This window comes from Python bivittatus, unplaced genomic scaffold, assembly GCF_059951505.1.
Source record: "Python bivittatus isolate LINGU-HERP-01145 unplaced genomic scaffold, Pbiv_v1 ctg000680_np1212, whole genome shotgun sequence".
NCBI lineage: Eukaryota > Metazoa > Chordata > Lepidosauria > Squamata > Pythonidae > Python > Python bivittatus.
In genome coordinates this window covers 4,013,856-4,036,172 of record NW_028277095.1, presented here as the reverse complement: position 1 = coordinate 4,036,172, position 22,317 = coordinate 4,013,856, and positions in this window count along the sequence as shown.

Here is a 22,317-nt window from a genome sequence, read left to right as displayed (position 1 = left end):
AGACCAGCTGAAGTTCATGGGAGCAGATGCGTCTCTGGGCTTAGATGCACACCTCCTGGGTGCCAGTCCATGTGCTCCAGCACAAGCTTTCCTAGAGTGGAAGCCTACACATGCCAACAGAGATGTCCATCCCTTTGTGATGTCTGGGGTCTAATCCAAGCTATCCCGGCCGGACGTAAGGCTGATGTGTTAGGCCTCAAGTCTCATGAGTCCCCCATCAGCGAGGCCAGTGCAAATGGCAGTCCAGCCTGGCCATTGGATTAGGGACAGCAGACTTTAATTCTCATTGCTTTCAGTTGCGGGATTCAAGGGTGCATGCCCCATGTTAACTAAAATCAATCAGACTGCAACAATTTAACTTTGCTAGGAACACATATCTGGTCCCTTTTGCTCGCCACCCCCTTTTCCTTCCTATTTTAATGTGATCGTGAACTTCCAATCATAAACCATATGTAAAAGTCAGTGTCCTTCCCTTCCCTTCCCTTCCCTTCCCTTCCCTTCCCTTCCCTTCCCTTCCCTTCCCTTCCCTTCCCTTCCCTTCCCTTCCCTTCCCTTCCCTTCCCTTCCCTTCCCTTCCGCCATAGCAGAGGTCATCAATGAGCAAATTCTAGTGTCTTTGGGCTTCTTGCCTCCAGTTACCAAAATGAAGCTAAAACAACCCCAGGAAAGGGCCGTGAAGAGCACTGTTGCCTTTAACAGACCTTGCCAGCTCCCCAACAATCCCTCTTGAAAAGAGAGCCCAAGCGAGGCCATCCTTGCAGGAAGAGCTCTGTCGTTTTGTTTCCACTGTATCTTAGGCAGTACGTTCTCCTCCATAACTGCATCTGCCGCCAGTGAGTATTTATTTTTAGAGTGCTGTAAAACAAACAGCTTTGTTTGTTTGTTGCAACGGAGAAAGAGGGCTGCCTGATGGAACCCTTCCTTTGTTGATATGGCCTTTATGGCAACGGACTGATAAAATATTACAGCTGCATAAATGTTTGTCATCAAAGCATCAGCAACTGTACCAAAAGACTATGGATATTTTCCCCAGATGTTGCACTCTGAGGAACTCCTACTGATATTAACAGAACAGCTGTGCTTTGAATATCACAGGTATGCCTTCGTTGAAAGTGCAGTATGATCCTGAGGCTGCTTAGGTAGCAGAAAGTCCCAGTACTTTTATTGGGACTTATTCTGTAATGATTGCACTCTCAGGGAGAAACACCTTCATTTTTAATACTAATTCCCAATTTGTGCTTGCCGGCCCAAGAAAGAATTCCTCCCTTCCCTAGTACTATTAAAGAGGATGGGAAGCCATTAAATGATCTCATAATATTTTAAACTCATTTTGAATTTGTTTAGGGAGTAAAATGTCTAGTGATGTTATTTTTTGTGTTACAGTATTACCCTTCAGTGCTGGGATTGGTTTTCCCAAGCTCTGAAGCAATGCAAAATGTCTGCCATGTTTCTTCCCCCTAGACGTTAAGAACATTTTTTCCTGAATTCTGACATGCCAAGAAAATTGCAATAGATTTGAAAAGCAGACTATTCCCAGGAGAAAGGCAGGTAAAGACTTTAAAAAAATGTATAAGGAGAGATGTCGCAGTAAGGGACATTTTTTCCATTTTGTGTAATTTCTTAGAATAAGTAGTTCTATCAGTAATAGGTTTTACTTGTTAATGATAGTTAAGTGTATACATGGGCTATCATACCTAAAAGCACCAAGTCATTTCTATCTTTTGTTAATCTGGAATGCTTTTTTTTTTGATAAGGAGAAAACTCTATGACCTATGTTTTTCCCCCAATCTATGAGTAAATGGCTTCTCTCATTTGTTACATTCTCAAAGGCACAGAGAAAGGTGTAATTATTCTGCTGTCTTTATATATGGCTCAGCATTTAATGAGGAAACATGATGAACGCCTGACCCTTGAGGATCTTGCAGATGCCCCCTTCATTGCTTATGACTATTCCTGACCCTTTCAAAAATAGGGAAATAAATGTAAGGCTCAAGATACAGCAATGTAGTGATTAAAACAAGAAATCCTTTATAAAAATTACAATGTAGAAACAATTGAATTGACACTAAAATCAAGATGGGCCATGTGTTGTTATCAGCTGAAATAGCTTTCATAACATCTGAGTCATCCACGTGTCCACTTAGGGGGGTGAATGTTCCACAGCCTGAAGAGTCCAACCCTAACTCTGATCCTTAGAGCCCTCCTGCCAAATTGGCAGCCCCATCAAATTGGCTTCTCAGTGTTTTGAGACTGCTGCTAGCATGCCCGATATATTTCTTAAAGTTACTGCTGCTGCCATTTTTCTCCCTTATTTCACCTGCCTGACCCTCTTGATGGATTGTTCTTGCTGCTTCCCTGTCTGACCATCCCTGCCTGTCCACAGTCAGAATAAACCTCACTTGAGGTCCAACTAAAGGAACCTGATATATTTCATTGGGGAAAAGTAGATTAAGGTAGTAGCACAGATATGCTGATTACTCTGAAACTATATATTTCCAAGGAATACTTAGGCATTACTTTTCTTTGTATCTGCAGCTTGTAAAGTGATCCTAAATCAAGCATGCCCTGTACCCTAAACTATTATGATCTGACTTTTAGACTGAGCAATGAGTACTGTCAGTAAGAATCATTGTATTTCCTAAGGATCCTCCATTTTGCAAACTTTGCAGCTCAGGTATTTCCAAGGAAAAGTTCTCATTCCTTAGAGTGGACTGTCAAGGATGCGTTTCCTTCTAGGTTGGTGAGAAAGATGATCTTCAAGTTTGGGTAGAATTGTTCTTTCTAGAGTCTCCCTTTAAAGGCTTTACTTCCTGATGAAAGTATATGAAAAAGGTTGGGACTCTTGTATTTAAGAAAATGGTCTCTGGGATTTTAGACTGCAAAGTTTAGATTATTGTGCGAAAAGCTATCTTCCTTTGTTACAGACTTAGGGCAAAATCAGTGAGGATGGAGTGGGTCTTCTGTCTCTCTCAGAAATATAGAATCATAGTTGGAAGGAAGTTTGAATATGATCTACTTTGGGATTGGCAACCTGAGGGCCTCCAAGTGTTTTTCTTCAACAAATTAAGTCTCAGTCTCTGTGACGAGTAGCAAGGAATTATAATTCAAAATATCTGGAGGAAACCACAAATATCCCTCAGCTAACCCAGGTCCTTGGGGTGCATGATACCCTCCTGACTGTTTGGCCATCAAGCCTCTCATCTCTCATATATTCTGCTATCCTGCATTGCAGCTTCCATTTAAAGATGTTTTTCCTAAGGCTTGGTTTGCAATTTCCACCCTGCTTTCTGGAACTGCCCAATCAACTTCTTTTTGGACTCTTCCCTATACTTGGGACCAAGGAATGGTGACTCAAGGTAATCCCTTCTCTGTTGTGATACCTGTCACCAACTGATTTCTTTTCAGTATAAGGTGGGAGATCTTTGTTCTCCCAGATTTTTAAGTTATTATTTCATTAGTTATTGCTTTTCCTCACCAACATTACCTTTTCTTTTAATACTGATTTCACATTTACTGTTGTTCGATATTTTAATTATTTTTATGGAGAGTACTTTGGGAAATGCATAGGATGCCATCAATAAATAACAGTACAATTCTGTACATATTAAATAAAAGCAAATGCTATTAAGTTCAGTGGGTCCTACTCCCATGTAAGTAAATACAGGATTCCAGCTGTAATTCATTTCCCCACCACCAAATTTCTAATTAGGACTATTTGTGCTTCAACCTGTAAGTTACTGAAATTAGCACACAAAGGTTTTCCAGTCTGCACATTATATTAGTGTAATAATAATGAGGATTAATGCCCCTAAAGTAATGGTGAAGAAGATAAAATGCTTTGGAGAAATGTGGCTCTGAGAAAAGATGCACGGATACCACAAATCTTCCATATTGAAAAAAAAAGTTAATAGAATAAATAGCCAGGAGTTTCTCTTTTGGGTACAAATAATTTCACCTGCTAGGTGGAGTTAGCTCTCCTTTTATCAACTTCAGTGGGAAGTGGGGGTGGACCCGTGTATGAATAATCATTGATCTTTGTGCTAAGGGTCTGAGTTCTGACTGGTTTTGCATCGGTTCAATCTGTGTCTGTTAAAGAAAAGCACCAGTGTTTTTCCAGAGCCCTTTTAAATTGGTTTCAATGAGCTCAGTAATTAACTTCAATTATCTTCTATTATCTTATGATGCCAAGGAGATGCCAGCAGTACTTGTCAGTGGATGCTCAATGGGCCTCTTACAAAATCACTGGGAGGAACCCCAGATTCTTTCCATCCCAACCCAGAAGCAGTATTTCTAGGAGCTTGTACGTGGCATAAGATTTTGCTATGGGTGGTGCCATGAAAGACCAGCTCAGAGGAACAGAGCTTCTCCCTGGTTTCCCTGAAGTATCAGGCGTGGATATCAGCAGGACTTTTATATAAGGCCGGGCAAGACCACAGTGCTCAAGGATCACCTTTGTCAGTTGTGTTGTGGATTTTTAAAAAGCGAATGCTTTTCAACAGCCTTTTATCTTTAAAACATTTTTATTTGTTTTTATTTCTTTTCAAATTGTATTAGTATTTTTATTTTTAATAATAAAGTAATGTTTACTGTATTAATCTTTCCTCACACAGATTAGTATTTTAGTGTCATTGTTTTTAAGTTTTAAATAGTTTACATATTGAAATGTAATGAGACACTAAGGACGTTGGAAAGCATGATGGACTTAATCTTTTACTGGGTAATCCTATGTGTGTTGACTCACAAACGAGTCTTAAGTTGTGTTCACATTGCACACTAACTCAGTTACTGAATTAACCCATGTTCTGAGTTCACACGGTATACTAAAATTCACAACCGTAAGTAGACTTGGCTTTGTGACTCTTGCTAAGCCACCAAAAACAAGTGAAAGAAGCTAGTAGCTTGTTGTATAAACGCAGCTGCTCTGGGCCTTTCTGCATTGTTGAAGTAAGGTGTTATACAACATCCTCTACTGCAGGGTTTCTCACCCTTGGCAACTTTAAGATGTGTGGGCAAGGCTGGCTGGGGAATTCTGGGAGGTGAAGTCTACACATCTTAAAGTTGCCAAGGTTGAGAAACCCTGCTCTACTGTGTCTATTCCAAGTCATTGCTAAAAGGTGTTATCAGTCTTTAGAAGCACAATGATTGATCTTTTCCCCTTTCAGCAAATCACCAACCAGCAGAGAAAACAGGGTAATTGCCGCATAAATGAGGAGGGACTGAGTAGGACTCTGCTAAGCTTCTCTGAGTTAGTTTGCCCTACCTCCCACACCTCCTGTAGGCATCTCCCAAGTTAAAGTATATTCAGGGAGATAATCTGGGCAGAAATAGCTCCAGAAAGAAGGGAGGTAGATCACCTTGTCATGATTGTACAACTACCTAGGCCCTGGAGAAGTAAAATGGATTGCCTATTGGGCAACCAGGTCTTTTAGTTCAGGAGAAGGAAGAGGAAATGAAGCCCCCTTTAGTTATGGTTGGGTTACAGTTGGTATTCTGTTCTTCCGAGAGGTTATGATCTTTTTAATATGTATTTATATGTATAGTCATTTTATTTGTAAGCCGCCCACAGCTGTCAAGGATTTGGGTGGTCTCAACATTTGATAAATAAATAATGAATGATTGAATGTGACAGATAAGGAAAAGTACCTTTTTATCCCTCGATAGAAGTCTAGGGATAAAAATTGGTTCTCCTTCCCTCAACTTTGTTGAAAGTCTGGAAAGAAGTTGGTGTTAAAAATGGAGTGAGAGGTGAGCAGCCTGAGAGGAACTTAGGGAACCAAGTAGTAATGGAGAGGGCAAAGTCTGGGAGAGAAGTGGCTGAGATGGAGGTTACCTAGTAATCAGAGGGAAAGGCGTGTGCCCACCCCTCCCAGCACTCACAAAATACATTTCCAATCTCACCTACAACAGGTCAGCTGATTTTGCCTGCACTGTGATGAGTGGCCCCATGACACTATTCTTGGACTGTGCCCAAGAAGGAATACTTTTCCACTATTTTCCATGGAGGTAAACTAGTGAGGTCTTTAGCCTGCCTCACTCATGGGCTGAGGATGAGATGAAGACAGAAAATTGGTATCATCAGATTATGATGGTACTATTGTAAGGGAATGGCCCTTTGTCTTTACCTGAGCTGGTTAAATATCAGGTGTACCAAGTAACATGAGTAGTCTTGCTACCAGTGGATTGTCGAATTATAGCTGGAATTCATTAGTTACATTGTCACAATTTAATGCATATTGTCTCAGAATTTTTATTTTATTTTATTTTATTTTTTACATGAAGAACTAGCATGGGTAATGTAGTCTTCCCCAACCTGGCATTTCCCAGATGTTTGGGAATGCAATTCCCAAAATTCCTAATCTAGCTAGGAATTTGTGGGTGTTGCAACCCCAACATCTAGAGAATGCCAGCTTGGGAATGCCCACTCCTCCATAAATATCATAATGAACATTTGCTATTTCCCAGCCCAATTTTATCATATAGGAGTATTGTGATAATAGTTGTACGTGTGTTTGTCCATGTGCACCCCAGCTTTGTCAGTGGTCTTGCTTTGCTGTAGGAGCCAATTTCATCCATTCTGAAGATTAGCAATTAATTTGCCAATGACTATTTGTACAGTCTGTTACTTTGGGAAGAGCTCGGGAGGATTTTGAATCTGGACTGCTGTGCCTGGACAGCTGAGCCTTTACTGTCTTTGACATTCTGTACTTTCTGCCTTGGTTCCTCGTGTATTTATTTTTTTGTTTGTTTTGTAATAACTTTATTAGATTTAAAAAAACAATAAAAATTGACCAAAACTATAGTAAGAAAAAATAGGAAAAGAAAAAGAAAAAAGAAAAGAAAAAGAATAAACAGCAAAAGTGCAGAAAAGAAACTGATGACAACAAAGAACTGACTTCCAGCCCACCCCACAACAGATATAAGTAACAATATACATCAAACTCTTGCTCTAAATTTACTACATAACTTCCATTATTTCTGTTAACCCATATTATTTCTAATCATCAAGCCTATACCACATTTTTCATTTTTGTATATCTCACAAAATTTTTTTTTAAAAATCCAATTAAAACTAAACTTACCCAATGTCTTAGCTCAAATCAAAACTATCAATTTCACCACCTCGGCCAACTCCATCCACCTCACAAACCGTGATTTCAGTATAAATAGTATCTTTTCTTTCCATGTCTATACATTTAAAAACCTTGCTGCTGTGGGTATTTTTTACATGTTTATCCCATTCTTCCTCCAAAGAACTGAAAATAACTTTTCAATTCCATTCACCCACCCAATTTTAATCTTACCATAATTTTTAAAGGGGCTTAGGTCCAGAGAGTATGATTGGAACACGATCACTCACTAGGAGCTGGGATCTAATCTTTCTAGCCTAATGGTCTCAGTGATGGGACTATCATTGGCCCACTGGGTAAGCTCCAGAATGCTATTGCTCAAAAGGCCCAAACATCTTTTTCTTTCAAGAAAACATTCAACTATGATGCTTTTCTGCACTGTTCTTTCTTCTTCCTGCTGTAGAAGTCCTTTGCATAAATGATGTGGCTAGCTCTTAAAAGTGAAAGACAAAGGTAGAGGATAAGAGGGTGGTGGAAAACAAGGAGAGAGAGAAGGAGGAGGGAAGGAAAGGGAAGAGGGTATCATCAGCATTAATTGGAAGGATATAAACTAGAAGGTGAAGCACTGAAGCACCAGAAAGTGTCTACGGGACCCCCAGAAAGTATCTTCCCCAGGACTTCCTCAACCATACGTCACACTGGTTCTCTTTTGCAGCCAGTGGAGTCTTCTGTTGAGAAAAGAGCCAGTGTTTGCTTTTGCAACATGTGTTTTCTGAATGCCAGTTAAAATGGAACCTGGATCTTAGATGAATAATGCCCTTGGGCACTGCCATATTATACCTCATTCATCATTTTGCTGGCAGAATGGTTTACAATGTAACCTATTTCCATTGGGCAGCTACTCCATAATCAGTCTCAGGCAGTAATACTCAAACCCTATGCTAGGGCATGACTAATATGCTGTAACAGATTGGTATGTACACCTTAACAAAGATGACAAAGAACGAATGTGTGTGTGTGTGTAAATATATACAGCCAAACAACTGCAACTAAAAGCTGTCAAATTATGTCCTTGAATAATAGAACAGGCTCCAACGTATGTCTACTCAGAACCATCGAGCTGAATAGGACTTACTAGCAGCCATAATAATATGTGCTCAGGGCATTTGTGATAGCCAATAGGGCAACTGCCGTGGGCCCACACACGGAAGAGATCCTATCCAAAGAACGGTTCAACGTTTGGTTCAATACATTTTCTTCAGGGCAGTAAAAGTAATCATTTAAAATATAATCCAAAAATTATTTCATTATTTAGGCTTTCCTCACCTGCTTCATTTGACTGGACAATTGATTTCAGTAAGGGAAAAAAATTACAGGGGCATTGGATATATATTGGGAGTGCAAATGAATCTTCTGCCTCTTGAGCTCTTAAGGCCCCCTTGGACTACCCCGCTTGAGACTGGATGCCAAAAGTTCCATATCATCCCATCTAATAGCAAATTAATTTGATTGTCTCACCAATACCAAAATGGAGGCCTGAAACACAAGACAGTTCCAAAGTTGGAAATGCTATAGTAATGAGGGAAACATAGTTGGACTGTACAGCCTAGGAAACAGAAATTAAGCAGGAGAAAGACTAATCAGTTTCTGCCAATCCAATTATTTCTTCATTGCTTACACATTGCCCTATCAACCAAAACATTGCTTATACAGTATAAGCACATGGGCATTAGTATACAGAGCACCCAGAAATCAAATTGACTATATTATTGGTACAAGGAGGTAGAAGAGCTCAGTTATATCAGCAAAGACATGGTCAGGAGCTGATTGTGCAACAGATCACAAACTGCTCATGTGCAAGTTCCCCAAGTCAAGCTGAAGTGGAAGAACAAAGCCAACAGTTTCCACAATATAATCTTGAGCACATGCCCATCATTTTCAAGGAGAACATGAAGAATCACTTTGAAGTCCTGAACCTCATTGATAGGGAACTAGAGGAACTGTGGAACAAAATCAAAGAAGTTGCTAAAGATGAATGAGAGAAAAGACTGCCAGAGAACAAGAAACAGAAGAAAGCAAACTGAATGTCAGGGCAGATGGTAGAAATTGCCTAGAAGAAAAGAGAAGCCAAAGCCAAGAAAGACAAAGATCTCAGGAAGGAACTTTAGAACTTCAGAGAGATGTTTAAAAAGACAAGAAGCAGTATTACAATGACACCTGTAAATCTAGTGAAGGTAGGAATAGGCATGGAAAAACAAGGAAAGTCTTCCAAAAGATCTACGAACTCAGGAGGAGGTTCCAACCTCAAATTGGCATGCTAAGTGATGAGAGTAGATAAGATAGTAACTGATTCAAAGAAAATTAAAGATGAAAGGAGTGAAATTCTATACAGTAGAGATGTCAACATCCAAAATAATTTAGAAAGCATCCTTATTAACAAGAACCTCTAGTTCTGGAAGATGAAGTTTGATCAGTACTTCAGTCATTACCAAATGGGAAGGCTGCGGGAATTGATGGAAAATCTACAGAAATATGGCAAGCAACAGAATAAGAATTAGTAAACGTTTTAACCAAACTATGCCAGCAAACCTGAGGAATGACACAATGGCCTATAGATTGGAAGAGGTCAGTCTATATACCAATACTAAAGAAAGGTGACTTTACAGTTGGTGCAAACATTTGCACAATACCCAATTGAATAGATTCACTTCTTCAAATTCCTAGGAGTGGTTTTCTACTCCAAAGGAACGTTGAGGCCCATCATGATTATGTCCCAGACTGTATTAAAGATCTGTAAATGCCATCAAACAATTCTACCTTAGTAAAGGAGGGTAATTAATACTGTCTGCTTTTAAATTGTTTCAAGCTAAAGCTTTAACCCAAGTATTGTATGGAACCCAGGCAGGCCTTTATGCTAGGAACAATGCCCTAATGTGCTTCAAACTAAATTTCTAAGATCTACTTGCAGCACCCAAAGGGGTTGCCAATGCTCCCAGGAATTTGAAGATGTGAATCTATTCAATTGGGTCCCCCCCATGTTAGAAACAAGGATGCCTAAAATTGAGGTTAGGGTCTTAAACTACTAGCTGAAGGTCCAGTTCTTCCCCCAAATGACCACTCCCATTAACAATGACTGATTTGCCCCTTAAGCTGGAGCAACATCATAGAACAAAAACTAATGACTTGTGGGTTATCATCAAAACTTCTACGAACCTTGGGCTATGACTATGCCAAACACCCACTTCTCTAAAAATGTAACAACACTGAATTTTAGGCAGAAGTAAATAGCTTGTCACAAAGAAATAGGATTTGGGTGACAAAAGGCTTTTGGGAAATGGCCAATTTCCTTACTGACATTCCCCAAACTAAAGAAAGCTTTCTTTGGAGCAAAGTGCAACATTTTGCCTTCAGCAATACTACAGGGGAGATATTCTAAAATCCCATTTGAAAAATGTATTTGCCTATGTGAAACTGGAGATGTTGAAACAGTCTAATGCATGTTATTTTACTGTACCATTATAGGGATATTCGTAATGCCTATATTCTGCCTCTTTTACATCATACCCTGGGCGATCTGACAATACTTATATGTTCATTCTTTTTTCAGGTTGTAAATTGTGTATAACTCAGACCATAACTTACTTACTTTAATTTTTTTTATCACATTTATTATGGCCGCCCAGAGTCTACTGGAGTGGGCAGCCATAATAAATTTAATGAAATAGAAATAAATAAGTAACAATAGAAGCGAATATGGGCATCAATTACTGAAAGATCTCCCACAGTTGTAACATACTTTTTATATCAACTATTACAATTGCCTGTATTATTCTACTTCTTATTGATTTCAGTTGTTTTCAACTGTAGCTTTTAATTCTGGCCTTTGGCTGTAATAAAGATTCATTCATTCATTCATTCATTCATAGAGGCCTTCACAGCCCACCCCCTTAACAGCAGGGGTCTTGGTCATCATCAAGGTTTCTCAGAGGATGACCACCACTCCACATTCCCTGCCTTCAAATTGCGCTTGAGGTGAGCATAGGTCTGAGAGGCAATATCACTGCCCTTACCCAGCCAGATTTTGGTCATATGCACCAGGTCCACTCATTTGTCCACTACAAAGTTGTGGGCAAATATGATTTTATAATAACCAGACCTGACATTTATCAACAGCAGCCAAAGATCAGGACCTCTAATGGAATGTGAGAATGACCTTGGAAGACAGGGGGTGGGGGTGGGGGGAGGGGAAGAGATGCTGCCTAGGGGATAATCAGATAAAAGGGGGAGGAGCCCACAACTGAGTAGTAGGCAGAGAAAGAAACTTAGCAAGGACCTGCCTTAACTGACCAAGTGGTAAAAAGGGACAGCAGGAGATTTGTACTTTCAGACTTGCAAGATTGATGTCAGTCCTTCCAGATAAACCAGACAGGAAACATGACCAGATGAGCTACTACTTTATTGTTAGGCTACATTAACAGAATATGGCAAGTTTGTAAATACGAATCTCCTGCCGTCCCTTTTTACCACCTGATCAGTTAGGGCAGGTCCTTGCTAAGTTTCTTTCTCTGCCTGCTACTCAGTTGTGGGCTCCTCCCCTTTTTATCTGATCATTCCCTAGGCAGCATCTCTTATCTCCATCTTCCAAGGTCATTCTCTCATTCCATTACAGGATCTCCAGCAATCCAGCTACCTGGACTCAGCTGGACTGGAGAGAGAGAGAGAGAGGCATCAAATCAGCCACCTTCCTTCCCCTAAAATGGCAAGACCAACACCTCTCCCCCCATACTTTCCTGATCCAAAATCCAACCATAATACAGTATGCCCATATTCTGGCTGTCTTCCCCAACTCCTCCAAATGCTCTTTCCCTCATCCCACAGCTTTCAACAGGAACCATTATAGACTCCAAGTCATCTCAAGAGACTCTAACCACACATCTGCCTTATTCCCAAGCAACCACTTTGGTGGGCCAGTTATCTGGAATTGGCACTCTCACTGGCTCCTCAACTCTCTTCTCACTTCTGCACATACTATTTACCACAACCCTCCTTTTTATCCCTCTCCTACCCTTCCTAGGTGGTGCTCCCCCAGGGCCCCACTCTCACCAAGGGTTCTGGAATGGAGAGCCACCACCTCGTACCCTCACTCCATAGAAAGCCACTCACTATCTCTCATTCAGGGCAGCACTCCTAATGCAAAATCTAGGGCAGTACCATCTGGATAAACAGTCTTCACTAGGATATTAGAACTTCTGTCCCTACTGAGACCCCTTTGAATCACCAGGGCACACCAGAAAGACAGTCCTCATGATGGTTTTCACCAAGGCCCTCATCTGCACCCATCACCGACTGGCAACTGCAGCCCAACAACCTTGCCTCTGCCACCATTAATTCCACCTGATGACACAACTTCCAGGAATAGTAGCACCTCCCCAAATTACTGCCAGGAAGGGGGGTTCCTTCATCGCAGACCATTCCTCCTGCCATTTCACCTATCTTTGCTATCTTTGCTTTCTCTCTCCAACTGGTACTTCTCTGACTCCCCTGGGGGTAAATATGCTTGGATAGTGTCCTGTTCTTTTCCTGCACTTTCATTGACATCCCTCCAGCCTTCATCAACGTCCTATATCATTCAACTTCCTGTCATTTTTCCTGCTGCACTTCCAATCAGTCCTCCTTTGCAACATTCCAGTCATTCATTCCAACCTTCCTCTCACTTTCCTTGGTTTTCTGGTCTCTTTCTTGATGGATGAATCCATAGCCCCAATCTTCTGCCAACATATTAAACTTGACAGCAGCCACAACCAATCCATGCATCTGCTCAGATAGTGACGAGCAACCACACAACACCTTGCTAAAAGATTCCTGACTCCAATGTGACATATTATCCAGATGCCATATTAGGAAAAATATTTTGTTGCAGATACTACTCGTACAGTAGAAGACCTTCCAGTATAGCATGGTTAAGGACATTATGTCTAATATAATTCACATATGTAACCACCTTTCCTGCCATGGCTGTTTCATTCTGGCCTTGCCTTCTTCCAGTCAACTTCTGTTCTGAAGTGCTAATGAAGGGGCCTTCAAGTCACTCCCACCCCAATTCAGTCAGGGTACAGAGCTGCCCATCCTCATGAATTACTGATCAGATAATTCTTCTTTCCAGTTGGAAGACAGATTGACCAGAAGAGCAATACATGCAGAATGGCAGACAATTCTTGTACATTCTCAAAATTAAACTATTTGAAAATGAATTGTCTCCCATTTTATTTCAAAAATAAGAGGGTGTCTGAGCAAGCTTATGCTTGGAAGTACTTGACTTGATAAGTAGTAATAATAAGTGGGGCTTGCAAAATACTTGTAACCATGTATTACAGTTCCAGAAGAATAGGTTTTCTATTCATCTTCTTAGGATTGGTTCATTGTCCTTATTTGCTATTTCTGCTGGCATGTTATTATTGGAAGATTCCCCAGATCGCTTGTTAGTTACTGGCAGCTTCTAGGAAGAAGCTGGAATGAGTTTGGCATTATATGGGTCCTCTTCACTTCCTTCTGCAAGTACTGTTCCAATTTTTTAAGGGAAAACTTGTAACTGTTTTTTAAAAACCTCATTAAAAGATGCCTTGTAAGTTAAAAGATAGATGATAATGCATGAAGAAATTCTGGCCTCAGTAATAATACAGAGCTCCCTTCCCCAACCTTGTGATGCCCAGATTTGTTGAACTTCAGCTCCCATGATTCCCATTTTGGTTATAGGATGATTGAAGAAGAACTCCAACAAGTTTGATGAATATCAGGTTGGAGAAAACAGAACTATGTAGTTAAATAGTAAGGAATATTATGTGGTCATAAAGATGTATGATATAATTTCTTTGGTTTAGGCTGAATGTATTGTGTGAACGAGCCATATTAATTGTAACCATGGTTAATGGCTCTGTGGCTTATCCAGTAAAACCTGGTTAAGTAAAGCATGGGTTAACACAGTGTGTGAAACCTGTAAGTAATGAATTGTCTGCCTATCTGTTATGAATGAGGTAGCCTATCAGAAGAATCTATTGCTACCACTGGCTGAATGGTTATAACCCTAAACAGGGGCAGAGCAGAGGAAAAGGGCCTAGAAAGAAGGGTTAAAAGTAAAGGTCTAGAAAATCAGGACTGGGTGTAGGAGTAGATCAGCAAGATAAATGGAAGAGCTGGAGATATATCTGAAAGAAAACAAGAGAGGCTGGCCAAAAAGAAGGATCTCACATCGAGAAATCAAAAGATGAATCCTGGGCTGCTGGCCTCCAACAGTAATAAACATAATAATTAAAGATACAATATTTAGTCAATTAATTCATTAGATTAATCTGTAGCATCAGTTTAATTGTTTAAAGAAGCAACTTCAGCCAGCCAGCAGTTTACAAAAATGCTTTCTCTATTCAGATATGTGTTTAAAAAACCCTTGCCAGATTCAAGCACAATCTTACTGACTTACTATTGGTTAATATAGCCATTTTTTATCCAGTGAATCCAATTTTCTGGCCCCATAACACTAGAAGCTGACTACATGGGCTGGCTTCCATATTGTGCTAGGCTAAAACGTGGATGGCTGGTTTGTGACTTGTGCTTTTATGTATATTTATTCAGAATGCACATGTCTGCTTATTTGGGAGTAAGAATCAGCAGTACATTCCCATATTTGATTAAGCCTTAACTCTGATACACTGAATAAGCCACAGTGATCTGGTTTACCTATACCATGCTAACCCAACACCAAACAATCCACAGACATGTGAGCTCAAGCATTGGAGGAAATATTCCCTATTTATGAGAAAGAAAGGGAAACACCTATTCTGATTTCTCCTCTGACACATACTGCCATCAAAGCATGTTTTTTTTTAAATTTAGAATGATAGCTTTTCATATGCAAATTAATAGTATTCCTGGAATGGGTTAGCTGAAACTTGGCAGCAGTAGCTGTACAGTAGCAAGCGAAACCTGTGTACACCTGGGTCACTGGTGGGGAAGACCTCTGGGAAGCAGCACCTCTCTGCCACGAAGAATCAGAGGCCAGCTGAAAGGGAGCAAGCTGAAGCCGGCAGCCTCCCCCCCCAACCCCCCCCCCAACTAAATGACAAAGCTGTGGATGGCCCTGTTGATCTGTTGGATGAGTTAACATAGGATGTCAAGGCAGGATGCTAGAAATGAACATTGAATAAGATTTTCCTTAATGTGGCCAATGGTCCAAAGGTCCAGGGTGGGTGAGGGGAAGCTCTAGTCAAGAGAACATCAGATGGGAGATGTTTGGATAGGACGCTAGAAGACCAGAAGCGAGGTGCAAATAAGATGGTGCCAGAGACAGCCGTACTCTCTGCCCTCTCGCGTGTTTTCTCTTGCCTCCTTGTCGTTGTCTTTGAGATGTTTCTAATGTCATAAAAGTGGAGGAGGGGAGAAAGTAAGAGCAGCAGGGAACAGGAGCAATGCTGGTATGAAATCCTGGCTTCTCTGCACAGAAACACAGTGACTAATGCTCCCAGTTGGCAAAAAAGGCAGCGTAATCAAAACACCTTCTTTTTTTAAGTCTTTAAAGTTAGTCATTCTGCAAGCAGGAATCTAAACAGGCAGATGTGAAGGAGAAACCAAACTGCCTGAACATCCTCTTGTGCAACAGGCCAGGCCCTTAGCTAGGAAAGGTTTGTCTTTGTCTGCAATGTCTGTAGCCTTTAATTTGGGAAAGGAGGAGCAGCATCCGGGGAGTGATGGCCAAAGGGCAGTCGGGGGGAGAGAAGCAAGCCTGGCTAGGAGCTTTGGATTAGTGACAAGGAAAAAAAATGTATTGCTATAGGTTCATTGAGGGCTTGGACCCTCCCCCCACCAATATATATGTACACACACACACACACACACATTTGTATGTATGTATGTATGTATGTATATATGTATGTATGTATGTATGTATGATGAGAGCCAGTTTGGTGTAGTGGTTAAAGCATCAGGCTAGAGACCGTGACTTCTAGTCCTGCCTTAGGCACAAAGCCAGCTGGGTGACCTTGGGCCAGCCGCACTCTCCCAGCCCCAGGAAGAAGAAGGCAAGGGCAAACCACTTCCGAAAAAGCTTGCCAAGAAAACTGCAGGGACTTGTCCCGACAGTCTCCAAGAATCAGTCATGATTGAACGGATATCTAATCTATCTATCTATCTATCTATCTATCTATCTATCTATCTATCTATCTATCTATCTATCTATCTATCTACATTTAACTGATTATGACTTGGCCAGTGGATCCATAATAAGAGTCAATGGCAAGGCTGAAACAGGAATTTTGGAAACTGTAGTCAATGCATCTGGAAGGCATCTGGCTGGAGAAGGCTGGCTTAGCCTGACCCTTCAGCTCCCCTTTTATCACAAAACTGCCAAAAGCTGGTTATTGTTGCTGACTAAAGGTGTCTTGTGAGCTGCTGGGGGTTGTACGTGAAGTGACACAATCACACCAGATCCATTTAATTCTTATATCCTGGAGCAGATGAGTCCTGCAAATAGACTTAACATTCAGCATTCTAGCCACAAGATTATGCTAGGACACATGGGAGTAATTTATGACTTGGAGATCATATATAACTCCAGAGACGTTCCTTGTGGGATATATGGAGTAGGACTATGATGGAGACCAGAGTTGATAAAGGGTTACATGATCACAAATGGCTCCAATCTAGAGCCCATCACTGCCCTTTTGTCATTCTAAAGATAAATCATTCATGACGGAAGAGAAAAATGTGGCACAGGATAGGACATCAGCTTTGTATGAACAAGGTCCCTAGTTCTAATGTCCAGAACTCCTGTCTGTTACAGTGGGGTAAGATGGATACTTTCTTCGAAAAGGGGCTAGCCAGCCATGTTACTGGGGTTTTTTTCCCAAAAAATTCAGAGGTACGGGCTCCATGCCATGACCTGCTGTATTCTCTTTCTTTCTGGTATATATGGGGATGGGCACAAATCTCCTCCCATCCCCATATATACCAGAAAGAAAGAGAATTGTGTTACTTGTGTACTGAAATGCAACCAAATGTTCTAAAAAGCACCACCAACACTTGTCTGAAAGTTGGTTGATTTGACTATATTTATGTCCTTGAATGCAATTTCTCAATTTTGTCTAAAATATTTTCTAAAAATTGTGGGAGGAATCACACCTGCATGACTTGGTGGGTGGGTGAGCATGGAGATTATCTTGTACTTGGTCACAAAACAGAGAATTTATGTTGTATCCACAAAGTACCAGTAATGGCTTGAGCAACCTCGGCCCCACACTATTAAACAAGCAATTAATGCATTTATCATGGCTAAGTTCTACCTATTAACCTGCTCAAAAAATGCACATGATGAAAGGATTACCTGGGCAATGCCCATGTGAGTCTTTTGCTGCAATGAGAAACAAGTACACATTGCAATAAGCCATAATGTGGTTTGTTTCTCTTTGGCTTCAAGTGGTATCTGAATTCATCTGTAGTTTGTAATCTAGGGTTTATAATGGAATGTGAATCCTACTATTTGTGGCTTACTGAATATCCCCCAATTAAAGAAAACATGGTTTAGCGCGTTGTGAAAATACAGCCGCTCCCTTCTTTTTTAAAGAGATTTTTTAATAACACGATACAAAAAACAAAGAAAAAATACACAAATTATAAAAGAGGGGGGGGGCGGCTGAAAAAAAACCCTCAAAAGCATACAAGACATATATTTACAGACATCAATAAATTGAAGCCATGATTCGCTACAGTCATCCATAGCTGATCTATGTTAATCAGTTCTGCAAATCACTGAATATCTGGAGCCATGTTTGTCTTTCCAATGCTGAATTGTAAGTCTTTTGACTATAAGTCCATTTTCTTTGTCCAGCACTGAAAATATTAAATGTCAAAGTTGAGTTAATGCATACAATAGCTTCTTACCAAAATGGAACAATATGTTTAAATAAGGCATTAATCTCACTGCATCTCCAACAACATAAATGCAGTGAGGTCATTTGTAAAATAGTATTTCTTGTAATCTAAAAATCTACTGAAATTTTTGTTTTGTTTAACATCTCTTCTTTTTGGTTGGTTAATAAAACATGTAAGCAAAAAGAAAAAAGATAAAGATACATATGCATGTATATATACTTAAGGGATTTTGATATTTTTTTTAAGTGCAAAACAAAAAAGATTTTAAAAAATATTATAAAAAGGGGATCCTGCTAGCTCTCCTCTATTACTCCCCCCCCCTTCCCCCAGCCACCAACTGCTGCTTGAATATTTTTATACTTTACTTCGGACATTATTACTCATATTATTGTTGTTGTTGCTGTTATTCAGTTTCTGTTTTCTTCAAAAACCATATTCTAAGTGTCTTAGGCCAAGTGTCTTGGCCTGGTATGTTTTTATATAAGGGAACCATTCTTGCTTGAATTTGATTAGACTTCTGCTGTGAAGGCGTGCAGTCAGCTTTCCCACTGCCACGTATTCTTTAATTACAGTCCCTTAATCCTGTATTGATGGCAAGGTTTCTCTTTTCCAATTTTGTGCCAGAGTTATTCTTGCACTTATTCTTGCTGCTGTCAGCATATATCTTAATAAATTAGGATACCTTTCATTTATGTTCTCTGGGATCATACCTAATAAAAATATTTGCGTTTTAATTCACATTTTATTTTCAGAATTTTCTGAATGTTTTGGTGCATTTCTTTCCGGTACTGTACTTTTGAGGGTTTTTTTAATGTAGCCACCACATAGGATAAAACATTCGTTTTTTATTGTAGTATTTCCAACATTTATTGTTGAATGATTTATCCATCTAGGCAATTGCTGACAGAAATATATACCATCTGTAGAACATTTTGTACGAATTTTTCCTCAAATTGTAGTTTGGTGCAAATTTTATTGATTTTCTATAGACCTTTCCATTGATCCCCTGTTATTGCTTCTTTGAAATTTTGCATCCATTTTATCATCCATTCTTTAATTTGTTCTGTCTCTGTATCTTATTTAAGTAGCAACGTTTAAATATGTCCTAATAAATTATCTTGATTCTGTATAAGTATTTCAAATTCTATCAACTTTCTCAGGGTCCCTCCTTCTTCTTTAAGATTGCTTTTTAATTTTTACAGTTATTTGCAAATATATTAACCATGGAGGATTTCTTCCTTCATTAAGCAAGTCTTCTTGTATCCTTAGTCTGTTTCTTGAGTCCAGATGTATCATATTTGCAGCAGTTACTAACTGTTTGAAAACGATTGCCAGTGAGGTATAGAGATTTAAAGTTAGGAAACTCAAGGTCAAATTCCCTTTCCCTAATCTTTTGTCACATGTTTGTTTTAAAATAAAATTGTAGATGGGAAGCATTATGCTTCACTGAGTTCTTTAGAAGAGAGATAGAAAATAAATGAAATAAATAAATAAGTGTAAACTAAATGGCCCTAAAGCAGACATTATTAAAACCAGTTGTACTGGGAGAGCTAACAAGAGTTCTCCATGCTGTGCTACAGACTCAAGTTATGTCATCAACTGGCACAAGAAGACAGGGACTATTTCTATTAAGTCAAGAGACATAGAAAGTGTTGGAAGGTGTCCACTGCTTTTCTTCTGTCCCCCAAAGGTTCTTACCTTTCTACAAATTGGTCATGGTCCCAATTCCAGTTCTTTCAAGCCTCACCTCTGCAATCTTCTCACATTCTACCCTGAGGATATACAGAGGACTCTACACCCAATGTGACAGTTTCATTTATAATCAGCTTGGCTCAGAAACTAGTTAAGCATCTGCCTGCACATGACTGCTTCAGGGTTTGCCAAAACAGAAATGGCTGGGTCTATTTGGGAACAGAAGACTGGGCCAGTCAATGGCTGCTATCTTCTATTGGTTCTGCATTCTGAATGAAACTGTTTTTCATTTGGAATAGGCCTGTATTAGACATATTTTAACAGTTTTCTTATGTTGCTTTAAATAAAATTATAAGCTGCTCTGAACAGAATTATCGTTATGTTTTAAATAAATGAATGAATGAACAAATACAATGCAGGCCAAACGGAAGGAAGGAAGGAAGGAAGGAAGGAAGGAAGGAAGGAAGGAAGGAAGGAAGGGGCATGAGATAAATCAACTTAAAGAGCTTCATGATTGGTCACCATGAGCCGTGTTAATTGAGGAACAAAAGCAGGGATCTGGGGTTGCTCAGGGGAACACATCCATGACAATGAAGTTTAGCAACTGCAATCAGGGTGGAGAAACTTGGATGCAAGTCCCAGGGCGTGAAACTATGTGGTAAGTAATCCAATGTGACATGGTTCTTCTGCCCTCATTTCCACTACATGGCAGCTAGTTGTAATGATAGCTCCTAGCATTGCACAAGTGCTCCTGTATGGTAGACATTTGAAGCTGTCCTACAGAGAGTTAGATCACCTGTCCATCTTCCCCAAAATTATCCACTCTGCATCTTGTTCTGGCAATCTCTGTACTCCCATGAAATTGCTTTTATCTCATCCCCAGCCCATGAGTAAGACAGGCTTAAGCCTTCCTTACCTGACCTAGTTTTCAAGTAGTGTTTTCCCCCTTCAGTCAGTATATAAAACCTGTAAGGCTTTGCTGTTGCTATACCAGGCAGTTTCCCAACCTTACAGACAGCTAATTGGCAAACTCTGGGGGTAAAGCCCAAGAGCCAAAATTCTGTGAGTTTTGAAAAAGCATTAAGCCCACTGTCAAAATAAACCCAGTGAACAACAGTTCAGCAATGCGGGAGCTGCATGGTAAAGTGGGAGCTTCCCAGACCACCGACCAGCTGCAGATGGAGGAGCATCCTGATTTCTTGTGGGTATCAATTTGGGACAACATACCTATTAGAACTAGAGAAGCTACGTGGTAAAGTGGGAGAGCTAGCTCAGGTGCATATCAAAACTCACCACATACCCAAGCCCCATTCCTGCCCCATGTCAGCCCTCCAAGGTGGACTAAACTTGGAAACCAAAGATGCGCAAGTTAATACTACTTTTATTATAAGGTTATAGTAATAGGATCTTGCAAGTCTGAATGCACTTCCCCCCTCCCCCCTCTTTATCTCTGTGAGAACTAGGGAGGGTCATGTCTGAGACACTTTCTCAAATTATATTTCTGCCAGATCCATAGATACAGTGCAGAGATAAGAACATAAGTAGTGCCTTCCTGGATCCAACCCCTGTCCCGTCTAGTCCAGCAGTCTGTTCTCACAGTGGCCAACCAACTGTACAAGGGAGCCCACTTGTACAGATGGCCCTCAGAGGCAGTCCCACTGCCATTATGGCTAATAGTCACTGATCCCCATGACTTCCATGAATTGGTCCAACCCTTTTTTGAAGCCAGCTGAGCTGGTAGCCAGGACCACACCTTGTGGTAGCAAATTCCAAAGTTTAATTATGCATTGTGTAAAAAAAAATTCCTTGTGTCTGTCCTGATTCTTCCAGGATTCAATTTCATTACATGACTTTTGGTTGTGGTATTTTGGGAATGGGAAAATAGCTTCTCCTTGTCCGCTATCCACATTCTGCATCATTTTATACACCTCAATCATGTCCCCTCTCCTTCACCATCTTTTTTAGACTAAAAAGCTCCAAATGTCACACTCTTTCCTCATAGGGAAGCTGCTCTAGCCCCTTGATCATCTTAGTTGCCCCCCTCTATTTCTTATTATCCCTAACATGTTCCTGGCCTTTTTTAGAGTGGATGCCCACTGTGTCAACATCTTCATCAAACTGTTTACTGTTACTCCAAGATCTCTTTCCTCATCAGTCCCTGCTAGCTCTGATCCTATTAGTTTATACGAGTAGTTAGGATTTTCGGCTCTAACGTGCATCAATATGCACTTGCTCACGTTGAATGACATCTGCCATTTTGACCCTCACTCCCCTAATATGCAGAGATGCCATTGGGGTTCTTCATGGTCCATTATTGTTTTTACCACTCTGAACACTTTAGTATCATCAGCAAACTTGGCTATTCCACTAGTCTTGCCCGATTCCAACGCTTGAAGCTCCCCCCCCCCCCCATGAATTGTGAGCTGTACTGTAAGGGCCAAATTGGAAAATCTGTGACATGCATTTCATGTGGTGGATTTTTTAGTAGCAGTTGTGAGGGTGTATTGAGGCCTGTGGTGTCAAAGAGGGAGACTTCGCAATGCAATTTGGATAAAAATCCTCCCCCCAGAACCCCACTTTTCCATATTAAAGCATGAAAAGCTGTCACCATTAATGTGAATTGATACAAGTGATCTACAAA